At 42.9% G+C, this 13,578-nt stretch overlaps 1 long non-coding RNA gene across 1 annotated transcript in view; it reads left to right on the top strand.

The window, feature by feature from the left end:
- LOC108897452 (uncharacterized) overlaps positions 1–13,578 on the top strand; it is a 54,235-nt gene that overhangs the window by 5,044 nt on the left and 35,613 nt on the right. The window lies entirely within an intron of this gene.

Raw genomic sequence — 13,578 nt, 5'->3', positions numbered from 1 at the left:
ATAGCTCGGCTGATGTGGGATCGGCTCTTGTGTTGCTGCCGCAGGTGCGTTTGCGCGCTTGTGTTGTGCCTGGTAGTGTCCTATATTCTAGTGAGGACCCGCATCTCTCCGCTGTTGGAAAAGTGTGTTCGCCGTAGAAAGCGCAGTACTGCTGCAGGGGAGATTGTTGATCATGTGCCATGTGCGATTTCTCGCACTCTGCGTCCGCCAGTGTCCGCATTCCAGGTGCTGTTGCGCACATAGAAATTGAAGTTGAAGTAAACAAGTGGGAATAAGGCCTCGGTCTTGGAGCTTGAAAACAGCGTGTTGATGTTCAGCACGGCACTCCAGGCTTGACTGGAAACATCCCGCCCCTCCTTAACAAGCTCAACCTGACGCTCCGCGCCCACATAACAAGAACAAGTAAAGCGGTTGATGATTTTGTGTGACACCAAGTTCTCAAGATGAATCAACAATCTGACAGATTTACTCAATTTGATTCCCATCAAGAAAACACGCGTAATAATAAAGTATGGGTTTTTATTTTTGCATCAGTTCTTTGATTGAATGGGCAGTAATGCTGGAGTGAAAGATTTATAAACTGTGGCTGCGTGTTAAACATCATTATTGCAGTTTTCTGGCCGTGTAGCCTTTACACAGCAGCTCTATTTGTTTAATGGAGCCATGCAGTTTTCCTGCGGGATGTTTGGAAACGTGCCTGCGAGCTGCCATCAGCGCCTCAATATTTCAATACTCTCTAGTGAGGGCAAAATAAATAAATAAATAAAAATAAAAACCCACCTGCCCCTCTGCCGCAGCTATATTCTCCATCCCCCTCACACACACACACACGCACGCACGCACGCACGCACGCACAGTCCTTTCTCCGCGACTTCAGGGTACTCTCTATTTATGGGGTCCCTTCATTAACATAACGCATTCCCTAGACCTTTAACCTTAACCATCACACCTGAATGCCCAAGTCCTAACTTCTAAAACCATTTTAACTCACAGGGTCCAGCATTTTGGTCCTGACCCCAAGTATGGTGTGCTCCCAGTTCTTGGACCCGACAAATATAGTCAAACAAGCCAACACACACACACACACACACACACACACACACACACACACCAGTCAACATTTTGCTGATTCATAAGAGGGAAGTCACATCTGTGCATGTATATGACAGGGTTCAAACAGCCTCTGATTTTGGCTGCACTTTCAGTCAGTGAAGCAGTGAGGGGAAATAATTCACCGTGTTAATGCAAGTGGTTCTTCCGGACATGCTCAACAGCAGCGGAGGCTGACTCTCAGACTGTGCCAACTGGAGGAAGCTCCAGTTGATGGGGAGGGGGCAGCTGTCCAGATATTTGAAATCTGATTGATCAGCAGGGGATTGGTGAAGAGAAAGCCATAAAACTCAGCTTTTTAAAAGAAAAATCTCAACATATGGAATCAACTATGATGAAATTGTAATCAGCTTTTTTGTCATTATTTGCCTTCATATTAACATTCAGCCATATACAAATCAACACAACAATGCTTTTACTTGCTTTAAGTCAGTTATCGAATAAAGATGCCAAAGTTGTTCCAGCTCTCCATCTTTTTTGTTGCGCTGGAAAATCACAGTATCTTCCGGTTTTGGACAAATGGTCCAATAAAACGAACTCTTTGAAGAGATCACAGGTATTTTACAGACTGACTAGATTAATTCAACCTGAACGAAGGCAACAACCAAGCTGGAAACACAGCACTGACCTGTTATCCCCTTTTTAAGTTGATACAGTGAGCATGTTACTCACTTAACAGATGCATATTAGCAATAGCATTTAATAGAGGTCATGTTTCTGGTGCCATGGTGAATGTAAGTCCAATATTCTCTCTTTTAGCTCTGTTTTTGGTCAGCTCCTCAGGGAAATATCTGGCTCTTTAGCTGCTAAATGCTTCACTCTGTCTGTGTAATTATGTGTACTGTTTGCTCCTGAGCAGGTAGTGGACAGCAGTGTGGCTTTTTATTGTGCTTTCTCTCAAAACAGCTGCTGCTGTGATTGGAAATAACATTGCTGGGAATGGTCAAGCGAAACAGTACAACTGTGGACGAGAGGAATCAAAACAATGAGCTCAAAGAAGCTACAGTGCACTGTAGAGTTGAGAACTGCAGTTTGTCATCATGAGTGATGCATTTCACATGACATATTATCATTTTATCCATTATTGATATAAAAAGGTAAATGACAGCAGCTTTAATTTATTGCACACAGAATGAACACACAGCTGCTTTAAACACAAGTACTGTCAAGACTGATTAAATATGGAATTATGTGTTATTGTTATTTATTGCATAATATTAAAAGAAAAGTATGCATTAATCTGAGTGCATTTTTGTGCTGTAAAATATGTGGTATTAGCTTTAGAATCCAGGGCAAACATTATGTAACAGCCAAACATTCGCTCTGAATTCAGGGAAATTATAACACTGTCTGTACTTGAACGTCTCATGTCATCACTGGTTCCTGCTTCAGTAGAAACTTGGTGGTTTGTGTTACCTGTGAATTCACTCCTCTCCCCCTGCATCCTCATGTTTTTTTTTTTTTTTTTTTTTTTCTTTCGAATCAACTAAATGTATTTTCCTAGAATCAAGTAATTGTTTCTCATTCCTCTGGTAAATAAATCAACAACTGTGCCCTGACAAGTTGGAGCAGGGTAGAACGTGAGCTATGTTGTCCTCTAGCACTTGCATGATAATGAAATTTGCAGTAATCCTGCAGCATTAACCATTAACTAGCATTAATCCTGCTGTGTTTGGCCTCATTAGCTGAACATAAATCCATCAGTCTTTTGAAGCAAACTTTTACAGCTCTAAGCTGTTATTTCCGCCCTTGAGAGCATTACTTGGCAAACCTATGTGCACAGAATTCCACCAATGAGCTTGAAGTTCAGATTACTGACATGGTTGGAATGACTGGAGTGATGCAGAGGAGTCCAGTGGTGACAACATAGCCCGCCTGTTTGTGTGTGCGTTCTTGTTTATCTGTGTCTGTTTTTGTGGGTGCATGCATGTACTCACTGAAGACAGACTTTCCCATCTGCGTCACAGACTGTGCATGACGTCTGTCAGATGTTTATGCCTGCCTTGTCTCAACAAATAGATCTGTTTCACTTGGATATAAATACGCATGTGTTGTTTTCATTGTTTCCTCCTCTACCTTATATAAATGGCCAGCAGCTGAAAACAATTTTATTTTTCTTCCTTCCCTCTTCCTTCCAGTGTATGCCACTAAACCTTCCTCCTCCCATCCCTCTCACTTTAGCTCTGGCTCTCACCAGCAGGAAGAATCTTTGCTATTTGTAGCCCCAGCATCAGAGGCTAATCTGAGAAATGAGCCCATTATATTTTTCTTACTTAGTGTGCATTTACTGAATAATTGAAGTAAATGGTGCAGAGTTTTTTATTTGTCTGTGAACCGTGCGCCTCGGTGTGAGCGTAGCTCAAACAGCCAGCTGTGAAAGCTGTATTTCCGCTGGGTTTATGTGGTCATAATTAGTAGGTCCCATGTGACTGGGTGTACATGTGTGTGTGTCTGTGTGTGTGTATGTTTGAGCTTGTATGTGAGAGCACGCCTGTGAGCAGGGGTGTGCTTGTGTTTATATGACAGCCCGAACCAGGAAGGGAAGTGACGCAGGAGGTAGCGGAGTGGTGAGAGCTGCAGACATTACACTGCTGCAGAGAGAGAGAGAGAGAGAGAGAGAGAGAGGGAGAGAGAGAGAGAGTGACACAGAGAGGAGGGGAAAGAGCAGGAAAACCACAGACAGATTAAAGAGCGAGACAGGAACAAAGAAACTAATGAGCGATCACTTTCTTCGTTACTGCTGTGGACTGCAGGACGGTCGCCGTGCCTCTGCTGCGTGATCCACTGTAAACAGATGCAAAATGCAGTAAAAATGAGTCAGTGTCCACGCAGGTCGGGCAAGTGCACATTTGATTATGAAATGTGTTTACCCTCCGCTCAATATAAAAGTAGTGACACAGGCTTTTGTTTGTCTAGAGCTTTGCCTGTTCCAGCTCTGAGCCAACCACCCTGGTTGCTATTCACAGTGACCTCATCATCTCTCTGGCCAGCTGCCCTCCTAGACTGGAGCAGACTCCAACTTTCTTGGCTGTCAAAGGACTTTCATAACAACCTCAGTAATGGACACTCCTCAAATATTTCCTCAGCAAACCCTGGGCTTCCTAAGGGATGGGAAAGGGACATGGGAAGATGGTTCTCAAAGCAGCTCATGAAAGGCCCAATGAGCCATCTGACACAGTTTGTTATTCAAGGAAGTGGTGAGCGGAAAATCTGTGTACTCACTGGGGTTGTGCCGATACACTATCATCTCCACGATCAACAGCGTTCAGAGCAATCGCTGATGTCAGAATGATGTTTGCCTCGTTTTCCCATTAATCTAAAGTTATTATTATTAGAGGTAGAATTAAATTCATATTAAATCCAATTAGCCCCACCATAGTTTCACGCAGCATCCCTCGAATATAACATATATAGATATTTGTGAATCATATATGACATATGCATGTGCCCTACACACACACACACTCCGACCAACAGCCTGGTATTTAAGCAAAGACTTGTGCTGTTAGATAGGCTTTGTGAGTTAGCTGTTGTTTCAGAGTCAGCACAGTTTTGTTTAGTTTTAGTTTCGACACAGCATAGCTCATTAACATGAATTCATATTTTTATCCTGTTGTGGCCATTTTCAAGAGAGCGTCAAGTTCTGCTCACCACAGAGGGCAGTTAAGTTGGTATTTTGGCCTGTGGCACTACAGTAAAGCTTTCTGGCTTTCAGTTGCAGGAACACCCTGACCACACTCACACATCTACACCGGGAAGCTGCCCAGTACAGCTAAAGTCTGACCTGCTGGCCACAGAGCAACTCCACAGGAGCTGTTTGAGGTTTAATGCCCTGCTCGGTGGTCATTATGAGGGAGCGACAAGCACTGGTTTTTCACTTTCCCTGCTGGTCTCACCCCGAATTGGTAACTGTGTATCCTCTGAGGTGCAGGAATAAGCTCATTAAAATTTCATGATAATCTAACCAGTAAAATGTTTGAATTAGATTTGAGCACTGTGGCCTGATGGTGGTGCTAGTGAGAAGTCTGGGGTGTCACAGAAATCAGTAGGATTCTTTCTGTGGGGATCATGAATATAAACTGTGGATTACCACCTTTTTATTTACCTCTAGATCGCCAGTTATACCCAGATAATGTTGAGGTTCCTTCCTGCTTCTTCGAGGCATTGTGATAAAACTGTGAATGGAGCTGGTGTGGTCAGAGGTGAGCGGCAGATTGAATTGTTAAGCAGCCTACGGGATGGAGGATGAGTTGGCAAGGAGAGTCTGGCCTGCTTGGCATACAACTGGCCTGGGGAGGATGTGAAATGAAACCTCAGCAGGGGAAGGATAATGGAGGAGAAAACTGCCTGTGTCTTCATTAGAGAGTAAAGGAGGGAGGAAAGACAGAGACAGACAGACACAGAAAGAGAGGGAGAGAGAAAATTATATTTAAGAGGCAGAAAGAGCGTTAACATTACAGTATTTTTCTGTGTATATTTTTATTCTCCTCAACTCGCTGTACTGTAGGAACATCAGGTCTTTTCTGCAAGCAGCCCACTGTCCATATGTCTGCTGGTTACAGCAATGAAACCATAAGATAGGGCAGGAAAATGGATGTGAGGGCAAGATGTAAACAGAGAGAGAGAGAAGAAAAACTGATGGTCTGGGGCATAGATGCTGTGTAGGCAGAAGAGACCACAAGCTCTTGATAGCTGTGTGTTTTAACCCTCTTATTCCCTTTCCCCACTTTTGGCACACACACACACAGATGACCAAGCCATCTATGCAACCAGGAAGTGTTCATAGCAGCTAGATGTCAGGGAATGGAGATAGTCACCAAAGAGATGAGGGGAGTTTGTTGGAGAAGAGATGTTTGAGAAAGATATTGTGCTTATCAGGAAATACACATCTCACATTTTAAATGGTGGGATGACAGGCATTTAGTGGAGGAGTTTGTTGGAGAAGAGATTCAACTCGTGTAACAGAAAAGGGAGTCAGCTGCAGACTTTATAACTGCGCGGGTGTAAATAATCAAATGAATTAAGCCTGGATCGCATTTAGCTGCTTCAGCTTCAGGGTCCTGGTCGTGTTCATGCTGGCTCACTCTCAAGGCTTATAGCAACATGAATAGAACAGGACCATTATTATTAATGCCATCAGTAACAATAAAGACAAGTCAAAATGTGTGTCATTGCCAAGTTGATATAGGTCTGAAGAAACAGCTTCAGGAGGAAGTGTTTAAAAAATGCATGGACATACTACTTGGATGGGGATTTCAATGTATAAAAGAACTGGATGATAGAGTTTAAGGAGAGATAGAGTGGAGGCAATAAGACACGTTGCTGAATAAACAGAGGCATGTTATTTAGAGAGGAGATAGTTGGTAAAGACAGTTGGACAAGTTCGCTAGTTAATCTCAGTCCACCATCTTTTTTTTTCAACAGTTACAACAAGTATCGGATGATGAAATAAGAGCATATATTGTCTCATGCTATATTGCTTATATCATGGTATTAAAAAATACTCTGTTAAGGCAATATTTTTGCATCATTTGGATGGCGGTTTGCAGTCATCCCCACCACATGGATGCAGGCAGAAACGTAAATACCAGCATGGTGAGTGAAAGTGATAGCAGATAGCTCCAAACAGGGGAGGGATGGGGTCATGACAAATCGAGGAGCTCGTTCCTAAAGGACCTCGTGGTTTGGTTACGAAAAGTCAGACACAGACCAGAAAACTGCACACTGCCGCACACTGGTCCCAACAGCACCCTCAAATACCACCAACCTCTTCTACCACCTACAAAAGTCCAGAAATGGGTTTCGTGCAGTCCATAATTTAAAACGTTAAAAATAAATAGTCCTTTATATGTGGTTATTATATGTAAACTATTATTTCATTGAATGTACAGAAAATGTACTATATTGTGATACATCATGATATACATTGTTATCGTGATATGAGATGATTTATATCGTGATATGAGACTCTGGTCATGTTCCACAGCTCTACTACTGAGTTTCTAACAGTATTTGAAGTTGAAATATGCAACTTCTGACATCTTCCTTTTACAATGAAAAGTTGAATTTCGAGAAATAGACCCTTGCTCAGTTCATCACAGCCACGTGTTTTTGTTACTACAGCCTTACTTGCTCTTGTGGCTGATGTTGAACAGATATTGCTGTTTAACTGGCATGACTGAGTCAGCTTGATGACTTAATGACTATATATTTTATCTTGTCATAGGTTAAACATTTCACTGGTTTTATTACATAAGTAAAACAAGAAATAAACTCATTGTTTCACACCAGAGTTTCCTACCAGTGAGCTCTTCTAATGATGATGTCTTTAAAGCAACTAATTTGAGAGAATCTTGGAAAAGATGACGTATATCTGGAGGCTTGAAGAATGATTGGTCACTCAACACGAGTTTAAAAAGTTGGACCTCAAATGATGGGGAGCTAGTGGATATTAAAATGAAGAGGAAAGTTAATGGAGAGAAGTATGTCAGAGAGATAGCTGGTGAGGTTACGGCTGGTTAGGTGACGAGGTAGTTAGAGAGGAGTTAGTCAAACAGGAGACAGGGGAAGGGGAAGTGCAGATTGCTACAGCTCAGCTAAGTAGGCCAAAGGCAGCGGGGAGTGTCACATGAACCAGCGCTGCTATGTTAGCCATTCTCCAGTGTCCTGTTCAGCCACAGAGGGGAGGAGAGACAGAGAGAGGGAGAGAGAGTGAGAGTGCGTCATGTATCCCATGCTGCTTGACGTCTGTGCATGACACTCTAAACCACACTGCTGAAAAGGGGAAGTGCTCATTTCCATCGGCCCGGAGATGGCACTGACCTTCTCTTTAACCACTTTAACCAGCGCTGAAGGTCAGCAGCCGGGTTTTTTCCCCAGGCCGAGGGCTTTTAGCCGAGGTCATGAGGGCCACAGGAAGTCCAACCTGGTCCTCAGTGCCACGGCAGCCCATGGCAACAAAACTCTGACCGAGCTCCTGTTGTCTCTTGTTGTCTCTTGTCATCTCCCTGGCAAGTTCTCACCACCACCTCCTCCCTCCCTCTTCGTTCTCCTCCTCCTCTTCACACTCTCTCACAGCCATCACCCTGCAAGCCCTCTAAAGTGAGATACATCCCCGAGGCAACAGAAGGGATGGTGACACCAGCCCCTGAAAGGAGTGAGAGATAGAGGGAAAGAAAGAGAAGAGGTGGGGAGGATCAGGGGAACAGTTGTGAGGTCAGAGCCATGAGAAGTCCAACAACGCTGCCCCTGCTCCCGAAAGTATTTGATTGTGGATTTCTTCCTGTCTGTTTGTAAATCAGTTTTCTGGGAGAGTTTCTTTGGTCTGTCATCTGTGTTTGTCCAGTGTGAAGAGGGGGAGGGAGGGGGCTCTCTCCATGGCACCAGTTTCCCCAGTAACTGGAACCAAGTAGTCCAGCCATACCAGTTCATTCTGCAGGAGGAAATGCCAGATTACGTGGGGATAATGCAAGATCTTGGGTTCTTGCGAATTAACACAGAGGCTTTTGCTTCTCAGACAGCCTCTTGATGTGGTAGTGATGCTGCTGACATTGTAGTGTTTCTGTGCACAAACATACACCAGCTCATCCCACGTCAACCACATCCACTTCTACACACTTTATGAGCGATGCAACAGCTCCCCTCTTCCTCACTAGCTTTTTACGTCACAGTGACTGGCCTAGATTGTTGAAAATGGACCTGGAACACTTGCCGTTTATAGCCTTTCCCCTGCCTCTCCCTGATGAAACAGCAGAGCACCACTTTCCCACAAAAAAAAGTTCTGCTGCCCTTTCTTACTTGCAGAACAACAGAAAAGAGCAGGAGCTGCTGCTTTTACAGGCCAGTTCTTCTCCATCATGCTGGGTTTCATTCTTTTTGTGTTTTGTCCAAAAGTTAAATGTTACATGTGTAGTCATCTGTGCAATAACAAAGCATTTTGTAATGAAACACTCACACACACCAACACAAAGCATTCTCACTGTGCCAGAGAAGCAGACACACAGGAACAGAGACCAACTTTGTTCACAGGGACACGCTCTCACACACTGCTGTTCACACACGTTCACTAAATAATGCAGCACCAACACATAATGGGCTTACTTAATGATAAGCATTTCTTATTGAAGTGATACAGCAGAATAGCTATTATCAGCCAGTTTCAACTTGATGCAGATATTTCAGTGGATATCTGTTACACAGATCTGTAATAACAAAATGTACCAAATTTAACTTCAACTGTAAAATGTCCTGTTCGCTGCATGACTTGGTTACAAAATAATCAAAATTACGGAATCCGAAAAAAACGTGTTTAAGTTAAAAAAATATATAAATATAAAATAAATAAAATTTTTAAAATACCAGCCAGTATACCTTTATTAAGTCTCTGATATCTACATTAGTAGTGGCCTAATTGCCTGATGAGGAACAAGAACCTGCAGTGCTAACAAATCAGTACAGAGTTTGCTGAAAATGTAATCAGTGTATATAACAAATGTATTAGCAAACAGTTGCCTGCATTCACATCAAGCAGTTGCAGAGCAACATCATCATTCATGTGCTCCACCCAATGATGTCCCATATTCCCTCTCTTTTCGCTCTGTTTTTGGTCTCTACCAGCTCCTGAGGGAAGCATGTGGCTCTTTAGCAGTTAAATGCTCCACTGTGTTCATCAGCTATATTCTCTAACTGCGTCTGCCGTTTGCTGCTGAGCAGGTGGTGGACGGTGGAGAACAGCCGTCTGCTGCTGCTGCTGCTGCTACAAATAATGTTGATGAAAGTGGTTAGAATGGATAAAAACATCAACGTTGCTGTAGTTGCCCGTTCCGCTCCTTCCCATGGCAACGTATGGCTATTGCTTACATAACATCAGGGCTTGTGGCGTATGTGTGCGTGTCCTTGTGGTTGCTCCGGGGCTCAGGAAATCAAACAGGAAACATGCAGTTCTCAGGTCTGACTAGCCTACAGGCTTACGAGAGTGCTCTATTGATAGTGTTAACACTGATTGCACCTGGGGCATAAATATGTCCTGCTGAGTGCTGTGTGGTCTCTCAATTTACCTCACTGCAGTCTGTTTCATTTCCACTAGGTGGGAACAGTGTGCAAGGAACAGACACCTCGTGCTCGTTATGTTTTTCATCATGTCAGCAAGGTGTTAAATAACTGATGGATGATGATGAACATTTTTACAGCTTCTCCTACACAGGATGAGTCTATGTGCTGCTTCTGTTCTGCGTGTGTGTGCTGTTTCATTCAATAAGTGTCCTTGCTGTTGTTGGTGGTGTGAATGGGGATTATTTTATGATTAAACAGTGAGGTGGATGTGTGTGGGAGTGTTAGATGAACCACCACACACACACACACACACACACACACACATTGAGCTGTGGCCTCAGATCCCCTCTAATGGCATTAGGCAGGCCTCAGCAGGGGAGGCCAAGCTGCTGTTCATTTCAATTAGAGACATGTCAAGGAGCGATCCCACGCAGTGTGCCCGCCCTAATTCAGCTCATTTCATATTTATGAGGCAGAAATGCAAGCAGTACGTAAACACACTCTGTTTATGTATGTTTACGTATCTGTGCTGTTCCCAGGGGGGGTGGTGGCTAGAAGATGTTAGGCCTGTGTTTAGATACAGTATGTGGCTAAATACTGTATGTATGTTTGGAAAAAAGGAGGACAGTGAGAGATTACAGTTTTGCTTGTGCTACTGAAGTGTTTACTCAGTAAAGGCCTGGGAGTGTGTTTGCATAAGTGGATGATGCTTTTGTGTTTCCTTGTGTGCAGCACCTGCAGTAAGTGGGCTCCCTTCCTCTGAGCCCTCAGGGCCCCACAGGAGGAGCTAGGTGTACAGTATCAGACAACAGAGCCCATTATTCAAAGTTGTCTTATCTTTACAACCTGCACTGCAACCATCGTGTAAGTGGCCCTAGACTGTTAACAGCTGTTTCTGGTTAAACAGAGAGGATCTTACTCTATTTACAAAAAGGTCTACCTCTATAGGAATCCTATCCATAATACCGTCAGACTCTTGGAATAACAGTCTGAGCCTGTCAGTGGCAAAAAGAAGCACTTTAGTGAACTTACTGTGGCGTGGAAATTGCACCATTTGTTCACATTGCAGCAGCTGTTTAGTGGTTCTGAGTATACCTTTCTTGCTCAGTGTTGAAGTGATTGAAAATATTTTTGTCCCTATCAATCATGTCCTCCCCAAAACCTTGGAAAAATAAGGGCCAGAGTTATCCTTTAAGTCAGCACAGTAGCGATTCAGTTTTTGCAATCTGTCATTAGTTCTTTTAATTTTCTTTTGACAAAGTTGAAAATGGTTTAAATCAGGAATTATCAGATTTGAATGTGTCCCAATACTTTGTTCTATAACCTCATACCTTCCAAACTAATGACATTACCATCAGTTGGCTGTATCTCGTGTTTAGTGCTAAATACCGAATGTTTGCATGCCACATGCTACATTGGTGAATGTTATACCTGCTAAACATTAGTATGCTAATATTGTCACTGTAGGTATATGCATGCTGCATTTTCCTCAAAGCACCACTGAGCAGCTGATCTAGAAAAACATGTTAGCTTGTTTACAACCTATCTTATCATCTAACCACGCCTATTGTGGTTGCTGCCCCATTGCCCTGTGATCTACTTATGTTCCAAGATCTTTGCAATTACTTTTGTGCAATGTTATCACAACCAATAGCATTGGTGCCGTAGGCTACAAAATAAAATCTAAGTTGTAATAAACCACAGCTTTTCTGTGACAAAATAAAACCTTGTGGTGAGTTCTTTTAAACTTTTAGTGCATCATTTGACATCTTGATCTTGGCCTGTATCTTTCAGTTAGCAGTGTGAACGATCATTGGCACTCAAGGGTGCTGATAAAATAAATAGTTGACATAAATGACAAGTGGAAGCTGTTATATACACAACTGTGGATTCTATACATTATATTAGTGCCAAAGGAAATACACTTAGAAGTGGACGTCCCAAAGAAAAGTCTGAATTTGGCTGGTTTGGCAGTCAATTCTTAAAGTGAGAGTATGAAACTCTCAAAAGCAAAAACAACATAATCCTTGTACAACTGAAAAGTTGCATTCATAATACTACTCCTACATACTCTTGCTGAATGCTTTACACTCAGGGGTTTTGTTACTACAGCCTTGGCCCTAGTAAGTCGTAGCTTAGGTTAGCAAAGTTAAGATGGATGCTATGTAACTGCTGAAAAGATTACTGGGAAACACAATACTTTCGATTTGACTCATTTAGCTGATAGCTGAGAGCTGTTAGCTGAAGTGGACACTTGTTCTCTTCCTTGACACACACTGTAGTGCATCTATGGAGAGAAATGTGAGTGACTATACTGGCATTTCAGTCATTTACATAAGCACTTATGTTGCTCATTAATACATTTGCCAGAAGATGTGTGCCTTAACTGAGTTCCTGAGCTGTATCAAGCTACATTCATCAACAGTAAAGAATCTGGATTGCATCTGATGCTCCTGTGTTTGGAGTGACACTCCAAAGAGGTCTGCAAGCTACCTGAATCAGTTCTCAATGTACAGCCTTTGACATATTAAACAGGCAATTTAGAGTCACCAAGTAACCTAACCTGCATGTGTTTGGATTAAGTTAGAGAGGGAAACCCATGCAAACTCCACACAGAAAGGCCCTGCCCCTTAGGCAGTTTTGAACCCAGAAACTGTTTACTGTTAGGCCACAGTGCTAACCACTGCACCACTGTGCCACCCCTGAAGTACCTGTACCTGCACTGTGATTGGATTGCTGATTGAACTGAGTTTCAACTGAAACCATTAACCAAGAATGGTTAATAGTTAAACAGTTTTTTTTTCCTGCTGTGACATATCATGTGTCTCAGTCAATATGTGACTGAGAGCTTTTTATTTTGGTATCACTTCCTCATTGCAGAGGGTTAGAGGTGCCAGTGACCTGTGAGCTGTTATAACCTGCTGCTAGGAACATTTCACCTGAGTCATGCTGACACAGAGTCAGGGGTGGTGTGAGGAGAGTAGGGACTGAAGAAAAGCAATGACAAAAAAAAAAAATAGAAATGAAACTGGCATGTGCGCACATACCTGAAAGTCATTAGTCAAATGGAAAACAAAACTTGTGACGTGTTAATCTCTATTTTCCTGATCTCTTGACACAATTGGCTCTCTGAATTGGTCTTCAGTCCTCCTCTGACTGGACTGGATCCACAGGTTTTCTCTGTGACTCAGTCCACTCACAGAGTCAAAAGCAGTGCCTCTTATAGCATGTTTCCATGGCAACCTCATAGGGAGGTAGGGGGGTCAGTTGGTGGTGAAGCACACAGGAGTCCATTTCCTAATAAACTGGCTTTTATTGTCTCTCTCTGTGTTTTTTCCTTTGCGAAATGTAAACATGCTTTTAACCCGAACCAAGAGAGAAAGGAGACAGAAGAGGAGGAACAGGACACTGAGCGTG

Source organism: Lates calcarifer, linkage group LG18, assembly GCF_001640805.2.
Source record: "Lates calcarifer isolate ASB-BC8 linkage group LG18, TLL_Latcal_v3, whole genome shotgun sequence".
Classification (NCBI taxonomy): Eukaryota; Metazoa; Chordata; class Actinopteri; family Centropomidae; genus Lates; species Lates calcarifer.
The sequence above is the reverse complement of the archived record's forward strand: the minus strand, read 5'-3'. Positions and strand labels throughout refer to the sequence as shown.